This window comes from Anomalospiza imberbis, chromosome W, assembly GCF_031753505.1.
Source record: "Anomalospiza imberbis isolate Cuckoo-Finch-1a 21T00152 chromosome W, ASM3175350v1, whole genome shotgun sequence".
Classification (NCBI taxonomy): domain Eukaryota; kingdom Metazoa; phylum Chordata; class Aves; order Passeriformes; family Viduidae; genus Anomalospiza; species Anomalospiza imberbis.
In genome coordinates, this window is record NC_089720.1 from 320,802 (window position 1) to 346,106 (window position 25,305).

At 43.0% G+C, this 25,305-nt stretch overlaps 1 protein-coding gene across 2 annotated transcripts in view; it reads left to right on the forward strand.

Moving 5' to 3' along the window:
• Positions 1-3,837: 3,837 nt before the first annotated feature.
• The window catches only part of LOC137464246 (AN1-type zinc finger protein 5-like), a 47,971-nt gene continuing 26,503 nt past the window's right edge, over positions 3,838-25,305 (forward strand). The window contains exon 1 of one of the 2 annotated variants that reach the window (XM_068175543.1): positions 3,838-3,944. The gene's annotated coding sequence lies outside the window, so the exon portion shown is untranslated. The remainder of the gene's footprint in view (positions 3,945-25,305) is intronic. The other variant, XM_068175544.1, reaches the window with a different exon arrangement.

The window sequence follows — 25,305 nt, forward strand, 5'->3', positions numbered from 1 at the left end:
AGTCATTTAATGGTTTATCATGCCAATCCTCAATTTTTTCTAATTTCTTTCTAATATCTGGCCAAGCATTCGTTACAAAGTTAATTCTTAACAAAGCTTTCCCCACATCAGTTTCAGGATCTATTCCTGAATATTGTTTTATATTTTTCCTAAGTCTGTCTAACCATTCAGTTGGGGTCTTTTCTTTCCCCTGCTGTGTCTCAAAAGCCTTTTTAGCATTTTGCCCTCGAGGTGCCGCCCCTTTTATTCCCTTGATTATTGTATTGCGATAGTCATTCATAAGTTTTCTCCCCTCCTCACTATTTTGACTCCACCCCGGAGGTTCAGTTGGCATTATGTCTTCTCCAGAGGGCCCCTGTGGATGTTCTTTATTCCAGGCTTTAATGCCTGCAACTCTTATAATTTCCCTTTCTTCCTGAGAAAATAATATCTTCATTATAGACTGCATTTCTTCCCAGGTATAAACGTTTGGACCTAAAAATTGGTCAAGTTGTTCAGCTGTGCCGATGGGATCCTCTAAAATCCCTTTGATTTCCTTTTTAAAATTTCGGACTTCGGAAGAAGTCAGGGGAGCATTCACAAATCCAATCCCACCCCCTCCCATTGGGACCTCTCTTAGTGGAAATAGACCAATTTCTTTATTCCAATGTTTTTCTGCAGCTTTATTTTCGTGTGGTGAGGAAAAATCAGGAGAAAGCTGCCTCCTAACTGCACCTCTAGTATTTTTATAAGGAGCATCTTCCAGGGACAAGGAGTTCCTTGGAGCCGGAGCTGCGGTTTCCAAGGGAACGGGACTCGGGGCCGGAAGGGCGGTGTGAGGAGGACATACCATAGAGGCCAGGTCCTCCAGAGGCGGAGCACGGGCGGGGTTTGCTGCCGGAGCTGCTGAAGGGGGCAGCATGTCCGGGGGATACCGGATGGGAGTGCGGTCAGCCTCCACGTGGCTCACGGCGGCGGAGCCGGCCGCTCCCGGCAGAGGCAGGGCAGCGGCGGCAGCGCTCAGTGTAGCCGGAACGGGCAAAACCGCGGGGGATGGGGCCGAGAAAACTGCTGCGGGAGAAGTGGCCAGAGACGGGACAGCCGGGACTAACGGGACCCGCCGGGCGCGGCCAGCGGACCAGCCGCGGACAAACCGGGCAGGATGGGGAGGGGGTCGGTCGGGCAGCCGCGAGCAGCGAGGCGGGGGCCGGTACCGAAGCGGCAGGCGGCGGAACAGGGACCAGGGGGGTTGCTGCGGGCAGCGGGGCGGGAGCCTGCAGAGCCGCCGCCGCGGGTACGGGAACCGGGGCAGGAACACGCGGCGAGCCAGAGCCCGGGACAAGCGGCTCGTCTGCGAGTGGTGTGGTTCCCTCTTGTTCCACTCCCTTTTCCCCTTTTTCTTCCTTTTTACTGGTTTTCTGTCCCATTTTTTTTTTTTCCCCAAAATCTTATCTATTCATTCCATGCTCTTTTTTTTTTTCTCACATTTTCTAACAACCTAAATACTACCTTCTTTCAACTACCCATGCAACAAATCCTTTCTCTCACAAACCATTCGACATAATACACCTCCCTCTAAAAAAATAAAGCTCAAAATAAACACTCTACATTACATATCTTCCACTCATTTCCATTTACTCACCTTTATCTCTCGCTCACTCTCACTCACATTCACACCCTCAAGCCTGTTCATTCATACTTCTAAACCTCACAATATTGTTACATATACTTTCATTCGTGCACACTTACTCACTTTTATTTAGCTCAAAACAAACAATCTGCATTGCATATACTTTCATTCGTCCCCATTCACTCAAGTTTATTTTGCACTTACTCACACACACAACAAAACAACCACAACAACAAGGTACCTTTTATTTTTCAACACACCTATTACACTTTTAGGTGTCCCTGGCCAGTCCCGGTGTTCTTGGATACCCCTCAATCCGGCTGCATTGTTCCCAACCCCAGATTCTCTCGGGTGTACCCTCACTCCGGCAAAATTTTACTCAGTCCTGGGTGCTCTCGAAAATTAATATCTCAACCCAGCAGACTTTTAATTCAACCCTGGGTGCTCTTGAGGATTAATATCTCAACCCAGCAGCAACCCTGGGTTCTCTTGAATATTAATCCCTCAACCCAGCCCATTCAATTCAACCTCCCTGGGGGGGGATTCTCTCACTCTTTTATCATTCGCTTCGTCTCTGTACTGGCCGCTTTTCTCGCGAAAAAGACGGAAACGCAGCGTAGGAGACTACCGCTCTCACTTAGCAGGTCTGGGGTAACCAGCCCGCCTCTCATTCACACACATTCATCCCCCCTTTATCCACCCCATTCACACATTCATCCCAACAAATACTTACCTATCCGTTGTCCTTGGGTCTTTGTTCTTCGTGTACACTTTGGTCTTAGGGGCTAATTACCGCGGTTTAGGAATTCTTTCCCCTTTCTTTGCTTTATTGTCTCTTTTTGTCCATCGGATCGTAACCTGCGGTCTGTGGTCACACCAGGGGAACAGAGCGAGGCTGCCTAATCAGGGCAGGACGTGTCTTCTCACTCTAATTCTCCTACAGCACCCACAGCGAGGTATTAGGAACCATCCTCTGCTACCATTTGTTATAAACGCCAATCACTCGTTTTAAAAATTTATAAAAGTTTACTAAAAATAAAATGGAAAAAAAAATAATACAAGTATAGTAATAAAGATTAAACAATTAGAGTTAGGACAATTAAAGAGACAATAACAGCAAAAAGTTACAGCCCGGGCTGGGTACTTCTCTCTGGACAAAAGTGAGCCAGGAGAAGGACCCCGATAAAAGAGAATTCCCTCCTTAAGAGGGGTAACCTGTTGCATACACAAATCACTTAATGAATATGCATATTTCTATTTAAAACAAGAAGTTCGTCCGGTACTTGTTGAGGAATTCCTGTTAATCCCAGGCGCTTTGAAGTCTAAGTCGAGTTTGGAGAAGTTCGGTTTTTTGTTGATAAGGAAAGCCATAAATTCCTCTCCTCTGGAAGATTTAGGGGTTTTTGTAATTGTTATCTCTGTGTGAAGAATTCCTTGATTATCTTCTTCTTCTCTTGAGCAAAACGAATACCACACACACATATTTTCTATTTTAACTACTGAAGCTTAATTTCAATTACAAAACTACATTTACTATATTATTAAAATGTTACTACAGCATAACTTTCCAACCTAGCATAATACATATTGTAAATATCTGCGTAGAGCCATACATTCTGTATTTTTCACAACCCCATAACGATGACTTTTAATAATTCACTTGTGACACCACTGCACGTGCAAGTTTAAATGGAAATGTTAACTAGGAGCAGAGGTGTCCGTTATTAGGGCAAGTGGATGGGGAGAGGCTTTGTTTCCTCTTTGCGCGCAGCTCCATCCTCTTTCTGTAGACAGGGTGAAGCCGCGTGAGCCAGTTGTCACTGCTCTGGACACCGCTCCTTTTGTTTTCCCATTCCCCTGGAGAACAGACGACATTCTCTGATAACGCGCGGAGTCTCTGTCCATTCCTGTATAGTCCCTAGTCTCGGGGAGGGGGAGGTTGGTGACTCCGCAGGCAAAAGCGACGGTACTGTGAGCTAACTCACGTGTGTTTCGTGCTCTCTTTCCCCTCGCGTAGGACCGCGCTGGTGTGTAGGCCTCAGCAACAGCCAGAAGGAGGCGGAGCTGACGCGAGCGGACCAGCTGCTTCAGATCCCTCCTTCATCCACCCTTCTTCCTCAATTCTTTCTCTTTTTTGCGGCTTCTTTTCGTCTTACACCTGTGCGCTGCGCGTCTCATTCCGTGCTGCTGCCGCAGAATGAAAGTGGTGGTGGCACCGCCAGATTCGTGCCCCTACACCATCGTGCCCTTCGCTCTCCCAGAAACAGTCTGAAGCCATCTGCAGCACCTCCGACATCAGCTGTGGGGTTTCTGCTCCGCCCCCTTCCAGGAGCAGGTACGCGGGCGCTGAAGGGTGGCTGTGGGAGGATGCGGACTAGATTTCTGAGAGCTGTTAGCGCGGTGGCGTTGTGCGCAGAGGAGCGCCGTGGGGGGTGCTTGGGCCTCCCCGTGGCGTTTTTGTTGCCTTCCGCGAGGCGAGGGCTGGCAGGGCGCCTATCATTTTCCCAGGCGGACTCTTTCACTCTGATGCGGCGGGAGGTCGGGGCTAGGATGGCACACACACTACTACTCCCTCCTTAGTTGGGGCAGACAGGGAGCGAGACGATAAGGCTTCCTCAGTCCTCGCTAGTGTTATAAACGCCAATCACTTGGTTTTTTAAAATTTTAAAAGTTTAATAATAATAAAATAGTTATAAAATTAGTAATACAATTAGAGTAATGAAAATTTAGAGTTAGGACAATTACAAGACAATAAAAAGCAAAGACTTACGGACGTCCGGATGCTCTCGGGCACTTAAGCCCAATAAGCATGCCTTGTGAACAAAGGAATAGTCTTTAAAAGCAATAGCCTGTTGCACATTCATACATCTCATACATGATGTATAAATTCCTTGCAAATTAAGAACTTTTCTGGGTTTTGTCAACTTCTTCCCCTTAATCCTGGTGGTTCCATAAAGACGGAGAGAAGGTGGAAGAATGTTTGTCTTTTCCGATAAGGAGGCAGTAATCCTTTATGGGCCCCCATCATTGTCATCTCTGTGTGAAGAGTTTCTTCATTATCTCATCTCTTGCTTGAGCTACTAAAAAAACCCCCACATACATAGGTTCTATTTTAACTACAAAACTACATTTACCATTCTATTAAAATGTTAATACAGCACTTCTAATCAATATAACATAATACATAAAGTATTCAATTTAATATTTGCGAAAAACCAATCATAAAATGTAATAAACGCCAATCACTTATTTTAAAAATTTATAAAAGTTTAATAAAAATAAAATGGTTATAAAAATAATACAAGTATAGTAATAAAGATTAAACAATTAGAGTTAGGACAATTAAAGAGACAATAACAGCAAAAAGTTACAGCCCGGGCTGGGTACTTCTCTCTGGACAAAAGTGAGCCAGGAGAAGGACCCCGATAAAAGAGAATTCCCTCCTTAAGAGGGGTAACCTGTTGCATACACAAATCACTTAATGAATATGCATATTTCTATTTAAAACAAGAAGTTCGTCCGGTACTTGTTGAGGAATTCCTGTTAATCCCAGGCGCTTTGAAGTCTAAGTCGAGTTTGGAGAAGTTCGGTTTTTTGTTGATAAGGAAAGCCATAAATTCCTCTCCTCTGGAAGATTTAGGGGTTTTTGTAATTGTTATCTCTGTGTGAAGAATTTCTTGATTATCTTCTCCTTCTCTTGAGCAAAAAGAATACCACACACACATATTTTCTATTTTAACTACTAAAGCTTAATTTCAATTACAAAACTGCATTTACTATATTATTAAAATGTTACTACAGCATAACTTTCCAACCTAGCATAATACATATAGTAAATATCTGTGTAGAGCCATATAATCTGCATTTTTCACAATCCTTCCTCTTTCTTTTTATAATTACTTTGGCTCGAGCAATATTTACTGCTTTCTAGTCTTCATTTTTCGTTCATTTTCTTCATAAATCAATCTAGCTTCTTGAAAGGGGTCTTCTATATTATTTTGTTTCTTTAATACCATAATCTTTTGCACCGTTTTTGTTGTATCCAATTTTTGATCCATGGTCACTAATTGCATGCCTTGAACTACACTGGTGATGAGTCGAATGAAACAGGGGATCAAACAAGGAAGGAATATTAGACCAGCTGTAGCGCATAACAGGAAGAAGCCTAGCTTTTTCCACCATTCTATTCCCAACACGTTATCCCACCAGCTAGTATTCAGCATTGGTTCCCACCTTTGAACTGGTACATGGGCTATTTTTCTGATATCATTGACTATATCTAAGACAGCATCCCTATTGTCATCTATTTTCAAACAGCAATCTGATGTATTGAATTTTCCACAAACACCCCCTTCTTCAGCTAATAGATAATCCAAAGCCAACCTGTGCTGATACACTGCTGCTCTGATTTGGGTCTGTTGTCTTGACATTAATGCCATTGCCCGACCAGTTTTGTTTGTTAGTATTTCTACAGCGGCTTGGAGTCTTATAATGTGATTTAACATGTAAATTGGGGTTCGATATCCCCAACTCCCATCTTGTGCCCAGGTGGCTGGCCCATATGTTTCCAATATACGTTCAGGGGGCCATTCCTCGTCTCCCCATGTTTGGAACCCTCCAATTAAGTCTCTCTTGTTTCTTTTTAGATCCTCATAAACTGGTATCCCTAAGTGATCCCCTTCAGGCCCTGGCAAAAGAAAAAATCCTGGCTGTATGACTCCCAGAGTACAACTCCCTTTCCACTGAGAGGGAAGTTTTGGGTATGCCTTTTTTCCGCATATCCAGAATAAGCCATCTGGAGCTTTCCAATAGTCAAATGTTTGCTCATCTATATTCTCCCAAAATTTAGAAATCTCTGGGATGCCAACGTAAGGATTTTTTCCTGTATCATTACACTGAAAAAGCCTGATTTCATTATTATACTCACAATTTCCTTTTTTTTTACTTTTTCCTGGGTCCAATACATGGTAAGTTCTTCTGGGACCCACCATACAGAAGTTCCATTACTGACCTTATATCTTTTACAGGGAGTTTTTCCTACTTCATGAAGGAACTTTTTCCCATTGCGCCAAAGACATTCTTCCCCTATGACTACTGAACTCAAAACCCACCCCTCTGGTCGGTTTTCTCCCCTTATACTTGTCTGGTTCCACTTAAGGAGCTCAATTGGGCCTAAGCTGCTGCCTTTCCATGGCCATTCTTCTGACATCAGGGCCCCTCCACAGACCCAACAATTGGTTATGTTAAGTTCCTTACTTATTCTTTCCCCCAATTCTACAAACTGATTTTTACCCATCCTCGAAATATCTATCTCTTTTTCTAATTGTTGTTCCAGTTTTGTATACAAATTGTCAAGTGAGACTGGTACAGGTTTAGGTGGTGGTGCCGGCTTAGGCTTTTTGTTTATCAATTGCTCTTTTACCAAATCCTGTGCTTTATTCCCAATAGCGTATGTGAAACAAATCCATTTCTCCCCTTTTGGGCATTCACTTCCCGCCTTGTTACCACTTATTCCTAGATTCTCAGTAATCCAGTACTTTTGTCCACTGTGCATGCAGTTTCCTAATTTGGATGGGTTATAACAGTGAGTGTGCGAGTTAAAAAAGGAGCCTCGGTGTCTTTCCATATACAGCTTCTGGTAACACCTGTAGCATGGCTTTGTCAATATCCCAAAAGGGAAAAGACAGAAAATGAGTGACAGAAAAAGGAGAGGTCCAGTATGGCTTATACTCCCACCTCCCATGCCTATGGGGTTGCAACCCACAGCAGGTGTATGTGATCTTCTTGGTGGCGATTATAGAGGCCAATCTGGTCTTGCCCTCTCTTCTTTTGTCACTTTCTCTTAGCTAATTTCCAGGCAAATCGTTTTTGACACTCCTTAACGGTGGTCTCCCACTGTTCCTCAGCTATTTCCCATTCAACAGGCACTAATAATTCCCATCCACAAAACAAAGTTATTATTTCAGTTGCTTCGAGCTCTGCTTGGATAGGGGATCTAGTTGACACTCAACACTTCTTGCAATGGGGGCATCGGTTGTGTGAACTACAATACCAATTTTTCCCACAATTCAAACATTTACATTTAACCCAACTAACATGCCCAGTATTTGGGTGAATCAAACAGGGTATATTACGTGGCACAGACTGAGGTTGTAATTTGCCTTCCTCTTTGTATAAATCACAGGCTAAGGCAAAAATACAGGAATTTTCTGTCCGAAACAGTCCCAACCCTCCTGTCTGTGGTGGTAGTATTCTTTCCCAAGGAGGGTACCGGAGGGGCCTCAAAGTTTGTCCAGGCGGTATTTGAAACCACTGATGTAAGCTCGGTCTTACTTCCCAGTCAGGTGTAATCCTGTGTATATTTCTTGGATCATTCGGGTCTTCCCAGTTCATTACCACCCATTCCCCGTTTAAGAGTCAGTTTTATAACACCCGGTTCAGAGGTTATCGTCCACTCCTTAGGTTCTTCCACAGGTCCTTTGATTCTGCTGGCATGGATCCACCCTCGTTCCCTGGTCCGCATCGCAGCCTCGGTCGTCAGCAGTACCTGAAAAGGACCTTCCCATTGTGGAGTTAAAGATTGTTCTTTCCATGTTTTTACTAACACCCATTCTCCTGGGTGAATATTATGGATTTTAAAGTCTAAAGGTGTGGTTTGAGGGATTATTCCTTTTAACCTCAAATTTTCAAGAGTTTTTGCAATGGTGTTAATATATCTTTTAATACTCCTTTCCCCTACCTCATAGGTAGCATTTTCATGTTGGGTGGTCAGAAAAGGTAATCCAAACATCATTTCATAAGGTGACACTCCCAGGTCTGACCTGGGTTGTGTTCGGATCCTCAGTAAGGCTAAAGGTAGGCATTGTACCCATGACATTCGGGTTTCAACTATTAATTTAGTTAAAGTTCTTTTTAGAGTCTGGTTCATCCTCTCTACTCGGCCGGAACTTTGTGGATGCCATGGGGTGTGTAGCTCCCATTTTATCCCTAAGGTCTGAATTAATTGTTGTAACACTTTTGACGTAAAGTGTGTTCCTCTTTCAGAGTCTATCCTATTAACCATTCCGTATCTTGGAATAATCTGTTCCAAAAGGGTTTTACTTACCACATTGGCTGTGGCCTTGGCAGTGGGAACCGCTTACACCCAATGAGTTAGATGGTCTGTTATTACTAATAAATACTTCCATCTTTGAACTTGAGGAAGTTCAGTAAAATCTACTTGGATACTTTGAAATGGTCTAAGAGCTAATTTCCGACCTCCCAATGTGGTTTTCCTCATTACCTTTTTATTTATCCTTTGGCAAGTTATACATTTTTCAGTTACTTTCTTTGCTATTCCAAAAATCCTAATACACCCATAGGTCCTTAGAAAATGATCACACAAAGCCTGAGTACCCCAGTGAGTTTTCTGATGCATGTCTTCTAATATTCTTCTAGTAAGTATTTTTTTAAGTAATTGTCTTCCAGCAGGAAGTTTCCATTTCCCTGATTCATCTTGTTCACCTCCTATCTCCTTTAATTCTTTTTCCTCTGCTTCACTAAATTTTGGAATTTCCAATTTCTCCTCATTTGGAGTTAATATTAGCATAACTCTTTCAGCTCTGTTTTCTGCTGCATCCTTAGCTTCCTGGTCCGCCAAGTTATTTCCTCTTACTTCTGGAGTCACTCCCTTTTGGTGACCCTTAATGTGTACTACAGCTATCTCTTCTGGTAATTTTAATGCTTCTAAAACCTCTAAAATGAGCCCCTCATGTACTAATCCTTTTCCCCTTGAATTAAGCAATCCTCTTTCTTCCCAAAATTTTCCAAAGGTATGTACTACTCCAAAGGCATACCTTGAATCAGTATATATAGTTCCCTTTTTGTGTGCTAAATATTCTAGTGCCCTTTTTAGAGCATATAATTCACAGGTTTGAGCTGACCAGTTTGAAGGTAATTTCCCCTTTTCAATAGTTTGCATGTTTTTCCCATCAACTACTGCATACCCTGACATTCTTTTTCCTTGTAGACACCTGGAGGAACCATCCACAAAAATTATCTCCCCTTCTGAAAGGACTTGTTCTTCAAGGTCTTCGCGAACTTTTGTTTGGTACTGGATAATTTCTAGACAATCATGTATTAGATTATCTGTTGGTACACTATAACCTTTTGGAATATTTAACAAACAGGTTCTTTCTGCTCCGATATCTACCACAAATTCCAATTCTTCTTCTTGGGGACCTTCTTTTAAAGTTATCACAGGCTCTAGATGGTATCTGTCCCCTAGAAAAGAGAGCCTTGGACACCCCTATTCTTCCTCTGTGCTCATCTCTTTGAAGATTTTCAAATCTTTTGCCCGCTTAGGACAGTCCCTTCTATAATGTCCTTCGCCCTGACAGTAAAAACAGACATTCCTAGAATGCTCCTGAGGTTTGGTTTGTATTGGGGTTTTATTCTTTTCTGTTCCCCTGTCTCTATGACCTTCATATTTAGGAGTAATTGTTTTCTCTCATGGTGACTGCCATAATTTTTGCCTTCAGTTTAGCTTTTTCTTCATCCCTCCGGACATAAACTTTCTGAGCTTCCTTCAATACGTCATCTAATGGTTTATCATGCCAATCCTCAATTTTTTCTAATTTCTTTCTAATATCTGGCCAAGCGTTTCTAACAAAGTTAATCCTTAAAAAAGCTTTTCCCACATCAGTTTCAGGATCTATTCCGGAATATTGTTTTATATTTCTCCTAAGTCTGTCTAACCATTCAGTTGGAGTCTCTTCTTTCCCCTGCTGTGCCTCAAAAGCCTTTTTAGCATTTTGCCCTCGAGGTGCCGCCCCTTTTATTCCCTTGATTATTGTATTGCGATAGTCATTCATAAGTTTTCTCCCCTGCTCACTATTTTGACCCCACCCCGGAGGTTCAGTTGGCATTATGTCTTCTCCAGAGGGCCCCTGTGGATGTTCCTCATTCCAGGCTTTTATGCCTGCAACTCTGATCATCTCCCTTTCTTCTTGAGAAAATAGTATCTTCATTATAGACTGCATCTCTTCCTAAGTGTAAATGTTTGGACCTAAAAATTGGTCCAGTTGTTCAGCTGTGCCAATGGGATCTTCTAAAATCCCTTTGATTTCCTTTTTTTTAAATTTCTGACTTCGGAAGAAGTCAGGGGAGCATTCACAAATCCAGTCCAACCCCCTCCCATCGGGACCTCTCTCAGTGGAAATAGACCAATTTCTTTCTCCCCGTATTTTTCTGTAGCCTTATTTTCGTGTGGTGAGGAAAAATCAGGAGAAAGCTGCCTCTTAACTGCACTTCTAGTATTTTTATAAGGAGCATCTTCCAGGGACAGGGAGCTCCTTGGAACCGGAGCTGCGGTTTCCAAGGGAACGGGACTCGGGGCAGGAAGGGCGGTGTGAGGAGGACATACCATAGAGGCCAGGTCCTCCAGAGGCGGAGCACGGGTGGGGTTTGCTGCCGGAGCTGCTGAAGGGGGGAGCATGTCCGGGGGATACCGGATGGGAGTGCGGTCAGCCTCCACGTGGCTCACGGCGGCTGGGCCGGCCGCTCCCAGCAGAGGCAGGGCAGCGGCGGCAGCGCCCAGTGTAGCCGGAACGGGCAAAACCGCGGGGGATGGGGCCGAGAAAACCGCTGCGGGAGAAGCGGCCAGAGACGGGACAGCCGGGACTAACGGGAGCCCGCCGGGCGCGGCCAGCGGACCAGCCGCGGACAATCTGGGCAGGATGGGGGAGGGGGTCGGTCGGGCAGCCGCGAGCAGCGAGGTGGGGGCCGGTACCGACGCGGCAGGCGGCGGAACAGGGACCAGGGGGGTTGCTGCGGGCAGCGTGGCGGGAGCCTGCAGAGCCACCGCTGCGGGCACGGGAACCGGGACAGGAACACGCGGCGAGCCAGAGCCCGGGGTGGGCGCAGGCACCGGGACAGGCACCGGGGCCGGCGGAGCTGAGGGGAGCAGCTCGCTGGGACCCAAAACCGGTGCTGGGGCCGCAGGCGGTGCAGGCGCGAATGGGAAGGGAGGAGGTAACATTTCTAAAGGATCCCATTCTTTTTCTTTTCCTCTTTTTTCCTCTCGCTCCCGTCCCTTCTCTTTCCCTTTTTCCTTTCTTGCTTTGTTTCGGGGATTTCTGATACCTTAAAGATTTTTACTTTCCTAAAATCCCCTGTCCAACACGTGGCATATTCTCTTTCTTCTGAATTAAACGGTTCCTTTGAGTTTACAAATACATTTAGAGCCTGACAAATCCATTTCTCAAAAGAACCATATCTAGGCCAATAAACGTGGTCAGATCTTATTTCCTTTGTTGGCCATTCAAGCATACAAAATTGTATCATCATTACTTTGTCTTTGTCTTTTTTTTTTGTACATGGGTTTTTTTTCCCAGTTGGCTATCATAACTCCCAGAGGACTATCTTGGGGTATTTCTGTTGATAATTTCTTACTCCTTTTTTTCTTTCCTGTATTCTCTTTGCTGGATTTCTGTCCCATTTTTCAAGATCTTATCTATTCACCCCCTGCCTCTGTTTTTCACTTTCCACTCACTACCTAAATACCACTTTTCTTTCAACTATATTAAAAACTCCTTTTTCTCACACTCCTTTTCAATACAATATACTTTCCTCCGAGGAACTATAATAAAGCCTAAAATAAACAATCTACATTACATATACTTTCATTCTTCCACATTCACTCAACTTTATTTTTCACCTACTCTCACACACAACAAAACAATGACAACAACAAGGTACCTTCTAATTTTAACACCTATTACACGTTTAGGCGTCCCTGGCCAGTCCTGGTGTTCTTGGATACCCCTCAATCCGGCTGTGTTGTTCCCAACCCCAGATTCTCTCGGGTGTACCCTCACTCCGGCAAAATTTTACTCAGTCCTGGATGCTCTCGAAGATTAATATCTCAACCCAGCAGACTTTTATTCAACCCTGGGTGCTCTTGAATATTAATCCCTCCACCCAGCCCATTTAATTGAACCGAGCAAAAAAAAAAATTTTAAAGGCCCCCTTTTTACCTTCTTATTTTCCCCAATGGATTATACCAGGAACACCCTCGGCTTCTTCTCTCCAAGGGGTCCCACTCCTTCCCAGAGACCCAATCTAAATTTTCCCCGGGGGGATTCTCTCACTCTTATCACTCACTTTGTCTCTTTACTGACCGCTTTTCTCGCGAAAAAGACGGAAACGCAGCATGGGAGACTACCGCACTCACTTAGCAGGTCTGGGGTGCCCAGCCCGCCTCTCATTCACGCACATTCATCCCCCCCTTATCCACCCCATCCCAGCAAATACTTACCTATCCCTTGTCCTTGGGTCTTTGTTCTTCGTGTACACTTTGGTCTTAGGGGCTAATTACCGCGGTTTAGAAATTCTTTCCTTTTTCTTTGCTTTACTGTCTCTTTTTGTCCATCAGATCGTAACCTGCGGTCTGTGGTCACACCAGGGGAACAGAGCGAGGCTGCCTAATCAGGGCAGGACGCGTCTTCTCACTCTAATTCTCCTACAGCACTCACAGCGAGGTATTAGGAACCATCCTCTGCTACCATTTGTAATAAACGCCAATCACTTATTTTAAAAATTTATAAAAGTTTAATAAAAATAAAATGGTTATAAAAATAATACAAGTATAGTAATAAAGATTAAACAATTAGAGTTAGGACAATTAAAGAGACAATAACAGCAAAAAGTTACAGCCCGGGCTGGGTACCCCTCTCTGGACAAAAGTGAGCCAGGAGAAGGACCCCGATAAAAGAGAATTCCCTCCTTAAGAGGGGTAACCTGTTGCATACACAAATCACTTCATGAATATGCATATTTCTATTTAAAACAAGAAGTTCGTCCGGTACTTGTTGAGGAATTCCTGTTAATCCCAGGCGCTTTGAAGTCTAAGTCGAGTTTGGAGAAGTTCGGTTTTTTGCTGATAAAGAAAGCCATAAATTCCTCTCCTCTGGAAGATTTAGGGGTTTCTGTAATTGTTATCTCTGTGTGAAGAATTTCTTGATTATCTTCTCCTTCTCTTGAGCAAAAAGAATACCACACACACATATTTTCTATTTTAACTACTAAAGCTTAATTTCAATTACAAAACTACATTTACTATATTATTAAAATGTTACTACAGCATAACTTTCTAACCTAGCATAATACATATAGTAAATATCTGTGTAGAGCCATATAATATGCATTTTTCACATAAAATATGCATTTTTCACACTATAAGGGTGGTGTGACACTGGAACAGGTTGCCCAGAGAAGTTGTGGATTCCGAGTCCCTGGAAGTGTTCAAGTCCAGGCTGGATGGGGCCTTGAGCAACCTGATCTAATGAAAGATTCCCTGCCTGCGGCAGGGGGTTGGAGCTAGATGGTTTTTAAGGTCCTTTCCAACCCAAACCATTCTAGGAGTCTGTGAAGTATTAGGGTAACTTGAAATGCTTTTATTATGTATTTCACATAGTTCATAAGTTGTAGTTTCTTGGAAGTGCACTTGGTGTGCACAAAAGCTTAATTATATTTGCTACTCAAATAATCTGAATATCTGCTGTTATTAGAGTTGACTTTTGCCTCAGTTTAGTTGTAATTTGGAATTAAAAGATGTCTTAGTTATGAGACTGGTAACTTTAATAATAACAAAATATTTATGTTCCCCTTTTAATTTGTCTTGGTAAACTGTGAAGGTCAGTGGTGTAAATTACTGTTTGAGTTAACACACTGAATTAAAAAGCTCCTTTTTATTGGGAGGTCAGGATTAAACAGTGACATCTCTCAAGTGTTAAGACTCTTTGGAGGTAAGAGAGATCATTATATTTTTTGTAAAGGTTTGGTTGCAACCAGTCAACCAAAAGATTGGGGAATGTAAGGTCGTGAGAGCGTAATATGTTAGGTCTCTGATCATAGCCAGGTTTTTGTTCTTGCTGTGAAATAGAGATGAAAATGTCTGACATGACAGCCTCATGATGCTGCATTTTCTTGATTGAAGTATCTGCACTCCCTTTTCCTCTAGAAAAGAAGCTGTAGTCGTGGTAATTGAATTTCATGTTTTCCTCTTATAGTGGGTGTATGCTTGGTTGCTTCAGTTCTGTGGGGTTGCAGGAGTTGGCAGATTTCAGAGATATAAATAGAAGCTGATTTCAGAGGCCCCTGTTGACAAGGTTTTGTGTCTGAGCATTTAGATTAGTCTGTCACACTGCAGCCTTGTGATGGGCAGAAGCTAATGTGCTCAACCATGTTGTTAAAAACGGGACCACACTCCCGGTACTAAAAAGTGATTTCAGCATTTATTATAATAAAAAGAAAGGCCTAAAGCAAGGGGGCTCGAGGGCCGAGCAGTGATGTCTCCGATGTTCCATGTGGAGCAGCATGAATTCAGTAAGTCAGATGCCCCTTTTTATCCTGTTTCCTGTTTTTGTCCCTTTGGATTGGTTTCTTTTTGGATCCTTCATTTGCATGAAGGTTTAAGGCGCTTGATTGGCCCATTACAGTTCTGTCCAGGCTGGCTCGTTTCGCTGGGGGGGGGGGGTGGTGCACTTTACTTAGGTGTATTATGGTACGTAGAGTACCGTATTTCTTATAACTACCCTTTTAACCCTTTTTACCATAACCAAACTAACAGTGCATGCTTAACAATTATCAACTGTTTTACAACCCTTTCTAACCTATTTTTAACAATTCCCCCTTCTAACTATTTGATCACGCTTCCAGCCTGCATCAACCTTTTAAAGTTCAACTTCTACTTTTCTCAGTTTCTTGTACTGTTCAAGCATATCTCTGGCATTCTGATCACTCTGTTCTTTTATTAACATTACTTTTTCAACATTTTTCCCTTCTACGTTACCTTGCAGCATGATGCTGCTTTGGACAATGCTGGTTACTATCCGGACTAGGCATGGAATTGCACATGGTAGAAATATTACACTTGCTAGTGCACACACCACAAAGAAGACCAATTTCTTCCACCATTTACCATTCCAGGTGAACAAGTTGTCCCACCAGATTCTCCAAACAAGGGGGTCCATTTTTGTGTTCTAACATAGGTTAGTTTTCTAATATTTTGAGTAATGTTTTTAATTACATGACTATGGTCATCAATCTCTAGGCAGCATTCTGAAGTATTAAATTTCCCGCAGATCCCTCCTTCCTCTGTGAGGAGGTAGTCCACTGCTAATCGGATCTGGTAAATTACTGATCGTGTTTGTTGTTGCTGCTGGTTTAAGAGATCAATGGTCAGAGTTGTTTGATTGGACATTATTTCAAGTACTGCTTGTAAATGGATGATTTGATTGAGCATGTATACTGGGGTTCTGTACCACCAGGATCCATCTTGGGCCCAGGAGGTTGGCCCATAAGGATCGATAATCTTTTGTGGGGTCCAAATTTCATTGTTCCAGTTTTGGGTTCTGTCAAATAAACTCCTTTTCTTTCTGGCCAGATCATCATATACTGGGACTCCCAAGTTTGATTTCACATCCTTAGGCAGTAAGAAAAAGGATGGTTTTATAGCTCCAATTGTGCAAATCCCGGTCCACCCTCCCGGTAATTTCACATATGCCGTGTTACCACAGATGCAAAATAAATTTTTAGGTGCATCCCAGAAATTAGAATCTTGATTTGTTATATGTTTCCAACATTTGGATAGGGCTTCTATTGCCCAGAATGGGTTAATATAATCTCCGAAGCATTCAAACATTTTTTCTTTTTCACTGTATACACATCTACTTTCAGTTTTTTCTATTGACCAATATGAATGGGGGGTTTCTGGGATCCACCTGGTGTGTGTGTCATTTGCTGCTAGATATCTTTTACATGGCGGTTCTCCTACTTCTATAGTATACATTTTCCCTTTTCTTGATAAACACTCTTCCCCTATTGTTGATTTTAGCTTTCACTCTCCTTCCCTTCTTTTGGGTACTATCATGCTTTTTCTTGAAGTAATCCATTTTAAAATGTCTAGGGGATCTAGACTGATACTGTCCCATGGCCAAATCTCACTTAAATGTGTCCCCCCGCACACCCAGCAATCAGTCAAATTAAATTCTTTTGTGATCTTTTCCACCATATCGATAAAAAGATTCTTACCATATATTTGTCCCTCTCTATCCCTTTGTGTTTTCAATTGCACTTCTTTCTCTTTGAATGTATCCTCTAAGTTGGTTTCACTTTCTTGTTCAAAACATACCCATCTTTCTTTCCTAGGGCATTCTCCTGACATCCTCTGGCTTGGGTTTGCAATATTTTTAGCCAGCCAATATTTTTTATCATTTTCTTTACAGTTTGTTAACTGGGAGTGATCGATACATTTGGGATTCATGTTTGTGTGTACTCTTATTAATACACGTACTGTACCTCCTCTATACAAGGGATAGTAGCACTTCTCACAAGTGTTTCCTCCACTTCCTCCGAAGCGGATGAGTAGTAGCATTGCTACAAGTGGGAGTCTGGTACAGGCTGGCCTCCTCACCTCTCAAACCACAGGGGTTTTCTCTGTGCCCTGAGAGAATTTCCCAGAGGTAGTTCCCAATCCAGTCTTGCCTCTCACCTCTGGCTTTCCCTTCTTCTGGAGACATTCTGCCACTCCCTTCCCTCAGTTTGGTCCCAAGTAGGGCTGTAAGGAGAGTGCTCTATGGAACAGTACCGAAAAATGAGATGTTATTCTGATTGTCAAGTCTTAGCTAAACAAAACTTATGCTATAACTATAACAAACATTAGCAAACTTTAAGGATATAAGAATAACAATGTATAGGTTTCCTGTGGGGGGTTGTGTTCAGGGCTGTGCTTCTTTCAGTGTTTTCCTCTGGACCAGTTTCAAGTCTTTATCGTCTCTGCTGGCTATAGTCCATTGGCTTGCCTCAGCTGGGGGTTGTACTGGATCCTTCACTCGACTTGCATGAGTCCAGCCCCACTCCTTTGTTCCTACTGCAGTGTTTGTTGTAAGCAGCACCTGGAAGGGGCCTTCAAAGTGAGCAGTTAGTGGAGGGTTTTTCCATGATTTAATCAATACCCAGTCTCCCGGGTTAATACCATGTATTTTACGGTTCAGTGGGGAAGTTTGGGGAAGGTAGCCCTTTTTCCTTAGTTCTTCTAGGGTTGTTGTTACTGTTTCTATATATATTTGCATGATCATCCCCTCTATAGATGTTCCCCAATACTGTACAGGGTAAGCAAGAAAGGCAGCCCAAACAACATTTCGTAAGGATAGACCCCTAGATCTGTTCTGGGTCTCGTTCTTATTCGTAATAGGGCTAGTGGTAAGCATTTGACCCAATTCCATTGGGTTTCTAAGACCAATTTTGTTAAAATATTCTTTAAGGTTTGATTTACCTTCTCGGCCCTCTCGGAACTCTGAGGGTGCCAAGGGATGTGTAACTCCCACTTTATTCCCAGGGCCCCGATGACTTGTTGCAGAACACTGGATGTAAAGTGGGGGCCACAGTCCAAATCAATAATATTTACTAGCCCGTATCTCGGAATAATTTCTTCCAAGAGAACTTTTGTCACAGTTTGGGCTGTCTCCCTTCTTGTGGGGAATGCTTCAACCTAGTGGGTTAGATGGTCAACTATGACCAACAGGTGTTTATACCCTTGGGCTGGAGTTAATTCAGTAAAAGCAACCTGAATACTCTGGAAAGGTCTTATGGCTGATTTCCTCCCTCCCTGAGTGGTTTTTCGCATCACCTTTTTGTTGACTTTTTGACAGGTTAACCATTGTCCTGTGATGGATCTGGCTATTTCATATATTCCTGTTCCTATGTAATATTTCTGGAAATTATCACATATTCCTTGTGTTCCCCAGTGAGTTAATCAGTGTATTTCTTCCATCACTTTCCTGGTTATTATTCGGTTGAATATTTGTCACCCGTCTGGGGTCCACCACTTTCTAGGCTCTGTTTTTACCCCTCCCATTTTCTCTATTTCTTTTAGCTCTTTGTCATTGAAAATTGGTACCCCCTCTTCCCTTATTTTTCCCTGGTCTTCTCTTACCCTTAAGACTATGACTGGGTCCCCTATTTCTAAGGCTGCTTCTTTAGCTGCCAGGTCTGCTAATTTGTTTCCTTGGATTTCAGGGGTATCTCTTTTTTGGTGGCCTTTAATATGGACTATGGCAATTTCTTTTGGTCCTCTGAGGGATTTGAGTACTTCCCTGATCAGACTTTCATGTGTCAGATTTTTTCCTTTTGAGTTAAGGTATCCCCTCTCTTGCCTGATTTTTCCAAAGGTGTGAGCTATCCCAAAGGCATATTGAGAATCCGTGTAGATTGTCCCTGTATCGTCTACTAATAAATCTAAACCTCTCTTTAGGGCATATATCTCACAACTTTGTGCAGACCAATTCGAGGGTAATTTCCCTTTTTCTTTGATTTCCCCTGCTTTAATAATGGCATATCCTGATGCCCTTTTTCCCATTACAATTTGAGAGGATCCATCTATATACAGGACCCTTCCATATGGTAAAGGGTCTTCTTATAGGTCTTCTCTTAGTTTTGTTTGTATCTCAATTAGCTCTATACAATTATGCTCTAAATTTTCCATTGATTCCTTGGTTAAGAATTGAGCAGGATTTAAACATTTTGAGGTGACAATCCCTAGGTTCTTGATATTCATCAGGGTTATTTCATACCTCAGGATTCGGCTGTCTGTTAACCACTGAGGAGCTTTTTGGCTTAACACTGTCCTCAAGTCGTGGGCTGTGTGTACTCGAATCCTCCCAATGAATGTAAGCTTTAGAGTGTCTTCTAATAAGGTAGCTGTGGCTGCCACAGCTTGAATACAGGCTGGCTACCCTCTTGCAACCGCATCCAATAATTTAGACAGATAAGCCACTGACTTCCTGCTTCCCCCCCAATCTTGGGTTATTACTCCATATGCTATCCCTTCATTAACATTAACAAACAAAACAAATGGTTTTCTTAAATTAGGCAGACTCAGAACTGGGGCTTTCATTAAACGAGCCTTTAAGTCTTGGAACTGTTTGGTATCCTCTGGAGTCCAGGCTACAGGTTCTGTGCTTAATTATTTTTCATACAAAAATGTTACAGTTTGAGTATACTGATCAATCCATAATTTACACCGGCCCATTAGACCTAATAGCTTTCTTACATCTCTTTTAGCCTTGGGTGGTGGAATTGACAGGATCCCCACAACTCTTTCAGGACTGAGCTTTTTGTACCCTTTTCCAATTAGATGCCCCAGGTACTTTACCTCTTCATCTACAAATTGGAGTTTTTTCTTTGATACTTTTAATCCTTTTTCTCCCAAGAAATTTAGTAAGCTTATACTAGCCTGTTGGACCTGTTCTTGATCTTTGCCTGATATTAGTAAGTCATCTACATATTGTAGAATTTGTATTCCTTCCCCAGGTACAAAGGACTTTTAAAGATCCTCTAAGGCTTGTCCAAATAGGTTAGGGGACTCTGTGAATCCCTGTGGGAGGCGGGTCCACCTAATTTGTTGTTTACATTTGCAGTCTGGTTCTTCCCATTCAAAGGCAAACCAATTCCTGCTCCCCACCTCTAACGGACAGGCCCAGAAAGCATCTTTCAAATCTATTACTGAGAACCATGCATGCTCTCGTGGAATTTGACTGAGAAGATTATATGGATTTGATACTATTGGATATCTGGAAATAGTTTGTTAATTTGCCCCAAATCCTGCACCAATCAATAGGTTCCATCAGCTTTTTTAACAGCTAGAATTGGTGTATTGTGTGGTGACATGCATGGTTCTAGAATGCCTTCTTCCATGAGTCCCTGTATCACACGTGTTAGTCCTCTCTGTCCCTCAGGGGAGATGGGACATTGTTTTACCCGATGAGGGAGAATTTCTGACTGCATTTCTATCTTAATTGGTGGGATATTTAACAACCCTTGCCCTCCTCCTTCTGCCCAGACTATTGGGTTAATTTCTCCCATATTCCGTTCAGTTAATAACATTATTTGGGGTACCATCCTCCCCTCCTTTGGCACTACTCCAATTCCCATCTTTACTTGCAGGTCCCGCCCCAGTAAGTTACAACCTAGTTTTGGGATATAAAGGAAATCAGCCCTGCATTCCTTTGAGTTGCCTTTTATAATTATGCTCTCTATAACCTGGGCTCTGAACGGTTCCCCTTTTGCTCCCTGCACTTGGCAGATCTTTTTGCTTAGCTGAGACCCTCTGGGGAGTTTTGTCACACAGGATTGATCAGCACCTGTGTCCACTAAAAACTCATATTCTTCGCTCTGGGGGACAATTTCTAAAGTTTACCAGGGGCTCTATCTGGTGTCTGATCTCATCCCCCAGAGTGTAGAGCCCCTGACACCCCTAATCATTATTTCCTCTCAGAATCTCCTCCAGGCTGTCCTGTTCTTTCTCAATTGCCTCATCCATTTGTAATTTTTTACAGAACCTCTTAACGTGCCCTTTTCTGCTGCAGTAATAGCAATGTGCATCACCTGATGGTAGTTTTTTTCCATTTACCCAGCTTCCCTTTATTTTCTGCCTCCCCTCTTGGCTCCCCTCTTCCCATTCCTACACTTTCTCTTGCTACTGCCACCATAATTTTTGCTTTGGTTCTGTTCTTCTCATCTCTCCTTCAATAAGCTTTAGAGCTTCCCTTAACTGATCGTTAATTCCCCTTTCTTGCCAGTCTTCTAATTTTTCTAATTTCCATCTAATACCAGGCCAAGCTTTGGTAACAAACTGTACTTTTGGTAATACTTGGCCCTCTGGTCCATCAGGATCAATGTTGGAATGTAACTGAAAATTTCGTTTTAATCGATTTAGCCATGCCCCCGGGGATTCATCCTTTTCCTGACTCCCATCAAATGCCAGTTTGCTATTGCTGCTTTTGGGTACAGATTATTATTTTAGGCCTCTTATTATGGGCTATCCCGGACCGAGTCCCACAGGGTGACCCTCAGTTGGCTGGTCAACGGGTGTCTGGATAGCATAATTAAAATCCTCACCAGGAAGACAGAAGGACTCTTGAGCTGCTGGAATCTGAGCGGGTTTATTGAGGATTGATTGAAGGAGAAGGGAGGCAGAAATAGGAGCAGGGAGACAACCACACTCAGGGAAAGCAGACTCCGAGAGCCCCAGGGAAGGAGGGGCCAGAGTATATAACTGGAGAGGTGTCCTGGTTCAGGGCAAATTTGGGAGAGAACCCCCAAAGGGGTTCCTCTAGAAGGCAGATTCAATTGGCCCCTCCCCCCCAACCGGTTCGGGAAAAAATACCTCCTCCTTGGAGAAAAAGTGGAAAAAACTGTTTATTAAACAAGAAAACCTAAACAATAGTAAACAGTGAAACTTCTTGCCGCTCCAAAAGAGGGACAAACTCAGAAAAATCCCCCCCCAGGCTGCAGCTCGGCTCACTCAGTTTCTTATCAGTCCCTCCGGCGCTGGAAATGCCGCGGCCCAGGCCCGGCCCACTGGGCCACAGGTGCAAGCTGCCAGTGCTCTTCTTGGTGTTCAGTCCAGAGCAGGTTTGAGCAGGTCCAAAGAAAAGGAAAAGCCACAGTCCAGGGAACTTCTTTGCCTCAGCTAGCTAAAACTAACTAAAAAGCAAAGGAGAGCTCTGTCTCGCTGTCTGTCCGTCCGCAGACCACACAGTCCAGGAGAAGGAATGTGGAGGAGTGAGTGCAGTTTCTGGAAACAAACTCCGCACTTCTTCTCCCCCCCTTCACTCCTGGAATGAGTCTTAAAGGTGCAAAACTTATTATTCAGCATAAACAGAACAGACAATTGGGGATAAAAGCATCATACAGTCAACCGAGGACAGGAGGGAAGGAGTAACTAGGGTACAAATGATCCAATGGGACGAGGGTGTAAGGGAAGAACAGGGATGGGGTAACATAAATTGGGCCAATGAGGGAAAAGGGAAGGAGTGGTTTACAGAGGGAACTATTTGAAACAACAAGAACGGGGAACTTTCCAGAACTTGGGGAGATGACAACCACAAACTGACAGGTGATGGGCATGTGCTCATTTGCATTGGGGGGCAGAGGACTCTGGGGAAATGCCTTATCCTAAACGACTGTAGTTTCCCATGGCATTCCCACACTGTCCTCCCCATGGGCACATCCCACATCTTATAATTAGGGTCCTGTAGTCTTGCATATTTCTCCGGCCCTCTTCCTGGTTGGAATTCCAATTTGGGTCCACTACAGGGAGTTTTTGCTCACCCGGGGGTCCCGTATGATTTTACTTTCCCCAGATCTTTATCCCTGGTTGCCTTATGAGACGTATCTCCTCTGGGGAGAAGAGGATCTTCATAATAGAATGCAGCTCCCCCCAGGTATATATATTGGGACCCAGGAACTGATCTATTTGCTGTGCGGTGCCAATTGGATCTTCTATTAAACCAACTAGCTAACTAGCTCTTTCTTAAATATTCTTACTGAAGCAATATGCAGAATAAATAAATAGACTCCACAACTTGGGGTAGTTATGAAGTGGGTATGTATGGCCGGCACCTGGCACAAGTGAGATATCTCTCCAAAAACTTGTGCCCCGAGCCTCAGTCTGACCCACACCTTTATTCACAAAGGTGTTCCATATGCAATACATTACACAACTTTCCCATGCATATTCAACTCTTGGCCCTGCCTGTCCTCGCCTCCCATGCTAAATAGGTCCACGCCTTTCTAGGCATGCGTGGTTTGCCAATGTTAGCCACCACTATCTTTACATAATCTTGTTTTACTATAATAGCTTGGTATCTCAGAAACCGTTGTGGGGAAAGCTAATGCCTGCCTTTCACCTCTTGCATGGCAGACACTATGTGAGACACTAGCACAGTCATTTTCTGGCCCAGGGTGAATTTACGTGCCTTTTGGATGTTCAGCACAACTGCCGCAACAGCTCTGAGGCATCTAGGCCACCCTTTAGCTGCTGCATCTAATTGCTTAGAGAAGTAAGCAACTGCTCTCCGGTATGGGCTGAGGTCCTGTGCTAATATTCTCAAGGCAATTCTTTGCTTCTCATGGGAGAACAAAAGGAAAGGCTTACTCACGTCTGGCAATCCTAGAGCTGGAGCTGACATGAGGGTTTTTTTCAGTTGGTTGAAAGCCTGCGTAGCTTCCTTTCTCCATTGGATGTCCCTGCTTTCAGTTGCAATCAGTTCATCTAAGGGCTTAACAAACAGTCCGTAGTTATAGATCCATAACCTGCACCACCCTGTCATCCCCAAGAAAGTTCGTAGTTCTTTTACAGTCTGAGGTTTTGGGGTCTGGCATATTGCCTCCTTCTGGCTTTGGCCCAGGGTACGTTGTCCAGCACTGACTTCGTAACCCAGATCAATTCACCTATTACACTTTTAGGTGTTACTGGCCAGTCACGGTGCTCTTGAATATCCCTCAATCCAGCTGTGTTGTCCAACTCTGGATGCTCTTGGAATGTTAATCCCTCAACCCAGCAGGTTTGAATCCTGGATGCTCTCGGGCACTCTTATCCCTCAATCCAGCAGAATTTTTAGGGGCCCCTTCTTTGATACTTGGTACCCTTGGAGCCCCAGAAAGTTCAAGAGGCTTACCGTCCAGGCCACGCATGCTTCCCTTGTCTGTGTGGCTATCAGGATGTCATCTACATACTGTAGCAGCTTCCCTTCCTCTGGAGGGCTTCCCAGGTCTCTAATTACTTTGCAAGTTATTCTCCAAACAAAGTGGGTGAGTTTTTTTTTTTTTTAATCCTTGTGGAAATCTGGTCCATCTAAGTTGAGTTCTTCGCCCACTTTTAGGACTTTTCCATTTAAATGCAAAATTTTCTTGCTGGCTTCATGGATAGGAAGGCAAAAGAAGGCGTCTTTTAAATGTAAAATGGTAAACCAGGTTAGTTCGGGTTTTAAGCAAATTAATAACGTGTAGGGTTGGCCACTACAGGATACAAATCCTCAGTTACCTTGTTCATGGCTCACAGATCCTGTACTAACCAGTATGACCCATCAGGTTTGTGAACTGGTAGGATAGGGGTATTAAAATCAGATTGACATTCTTTTAATAATCTTAGATGCAGCTAGTGGTTAATATCAAACTTAATATTTTTACATACTTTTGATCATTCACCTCTAGAGTCATCTCCCCATTTTTAAATGTAATAGTTGCCTGTAATTGTCCCAGCAAATCTCTGCCCAAAAGTGGCTCAGGGGAATTGGGCATATATAGAAATTTGTGGATCCCCCACTGCTTTATTTTAGTGGCCTGAAGAAAAATGCCTTTTCAATTTGGCCAGTCGCTGTTATAACTACAGCATATTCATCTCTTATGGGCATCAAGGCTGTATTTAGAACTGAGTACGTTGTCCTAGTATCAACAAGAAATTTTACTTCTTTCTTCATTAATCCCAGCTTCAGAATTACAACTAGAAGGCCAGCTGGGGTAGTCTCTTTTGGTCTCACTTAAATAACATTTGTTGTAACAAGGTATTATATTCGAATGTACCTGTAGGAGGCTATCTTGCCTCCTCCTTTAGACAATATAATGGTCATCAATGGGAGCAATATTTGATTAAACCCTTTTATTTTAATTGTTAAAAAAAATTCAAATATTTGAATTAAAATATTAATACAAATATATAGTTATTCAAATAACCAACTTAAATATTAATAGCCAAATTAATAATCAATAATAATTCAATTAATTACCTTTAATATTAAAATATTATTGTATTAATTAATTAACTATTAACTTTTATTAATTTGTTGTTTGCCCAGTCCCACACGAATTTACAA